Genomic DNA, 2,104 nt, shown 5'->3' with positions numbered 1-2,104 from the left:
AAACTGAACTCAAAGCTGCAGAAAGAGAACAGGGAATGGTTGCAGCTGTCCCACTTTATTTGATCCAACTCATAGGTTACTGGCTTTCAGACTGGTTCTGACTGATATAGGTTTTGTGGTAGTCTGACACAGACACCCCTTTTTTATTTCAACAAATAAATGATATCTTTCTATCAGCATGTTTTCCCACATAAGATTATTTGGTACAACTGAGCCCAGTGTAAACATGCATAATGATAATGTTTGCTAATCTTAGTTAAGCAATAACTTTAGCCAAAGATGCTGCTTTGTTTTGAACACACCCCTCTTAAGTTACTTGTTTGGCAGGCTTGCTGTTAGTGTTGCTCTCTAGAATGTTAATGGCATATTGCCTCCTAAGTCAGTGAGCGCTATTAGAGGTTTTAGTAGTGTTATTGTGGTTTACAAAAACTGTTGAATTATGGGTTGTTTGTTGTTAGGCCAGCGATTGTTTCGAGTTAATTTATTATGAGTCTTTCAGAGTCAGTCAGCACCTATGAGTCTTTGGTTAGTCCACTTTACCCCACAGAAATGTATTTCTGTTGCTGCCAATGGAAGAATAAAATCATAACAACTGGAAACAAGTTCATAGAACTGAACCAGGGAAGAAGTTTACATGAACCCTAAAACCAAGTCTAAAACCTCAAACAGCCCTTCAAAGGTGTGTGAGAAAGTGGGGGCTGACCAGGATGCCCTCACTTTCTGGAAATGTCCCCACTGCCATGGTTTAAAACTCAGACTGGTCCTCACACTGCTAGCCATACAACGCATATCTTGTATTAATTTGCACTTGCAAATAGGGAGATTAGCACTGGGTTATGATTACAGAAAGCTGCAAATACAAGTAGAGGCAGCCTTCACTGAAAGGTTGAATTCAAAGCTGCAGAAGGAAAGGATGCAATGAGAGAAGTAAAGGTAAATTTGCATTAGCCAATAGCAATTAGAGACAGAGCCATTTTAGACATACATATGCTTGTCTACAGTTCTACCAGCACAAAGTGTGCCAAAAGGGGAGGAAGAAATATTTTGTAATTGCTCCTGATCTATTTTTAAAAGTCTGTCACTCAGATCTATTGTGGCCCTAACATTGTTAAAAATAAAGCACTGCAGCAAACACCTGAGAGGAAATTATAAAGACAGACTGTGGAAGGACACTCTGCCATGTCAGTGAAGTTTAACATAGGCAGATTTGCAGGTTAAACAAAAAAATCTTAAAGGAGATATAGTCATTTATTGTATAGTATACTGGCTTGGGGTAAATATATTGTTTGTTTATAGTTCATGTTAAAACTTTATTTGTCATGTTATGTTATTTCTTTTAAGAAAAAAAATAAGTTGTTAGACAACTGTCTGTTTAATGTTTATTGGTAGATTATTTAATTAGTGTCTTTGTCCATTCCCTGTGTGTGTTAATAGTTTGTCCAGCCAGTATATATGTTCCCCATGTGTATCATTTGTATTGTGTAATTCTGTTACAGTACAGTTTGCTGTATTCTGAGTTACCTTTTCTTTTGCGGACCTCTTTCAAAGATCAAATTGATTCCACAAATGCTGCTTTTACAGCTGTAAGAAATAACAAGGCATAGGCCCACTACTTTGTTTATTTTCTTTCAACAATTGCCTAATACTACTGTACTGTAAGTGGGGTTGATCAGAGTAACTAAAGCAAAAGAGTAAGTTAATAGCCATAAAATAACAATAAGGTAGAAGTTGATACTGTACATTTCTCTGTAGTGCTGAGTGGAGCATGCAGTTGTGGACTCATACAACCCCTTTCACAGCACAGTTATTATTTATTGTTAAAAGATTGTTCGGTGCAACTTAAAAGCAGCTTAAAACTAAGAATTGAGACAAGTCTTCCACAGAACGGCTTTTAGAGTTTTCCCAAACAGCTTTAGACTTAAATTGCTGACAGCAAAATGAATTATCATTATAATTATTGTGTGGAATTTCATCAGTGGCGTTTTACAATCATTTTAGGTCAATAAAATATTGATCTAATTCAGAAAAAGATCATAACAAGATCATGATCAATAGTTATGTAACCTGTTATGATTGCATAACTAGTATTGTACAAACATCATAT

This window comes from Monopterus albus, unplaced genomic scaffold (assembly GCF_001952655.1).
Source record: "Monopterus albus unplaced genomic scaffold, M_albus_1.0 scaffold311.1, whole genome shotgun sequence".
In the NCBI taxonomy this organism is placed as follows: Eukaryota; Metazoa; Chordata; class Actinopteri; order Synbranchiformes; family Synbranchidae; genus Monopterus; species Monopterus albus.
The sequence above is the reverse complement of the archived record's forward strand: the minus strand, read 5'-3'. Positions refer to the sequence as shown.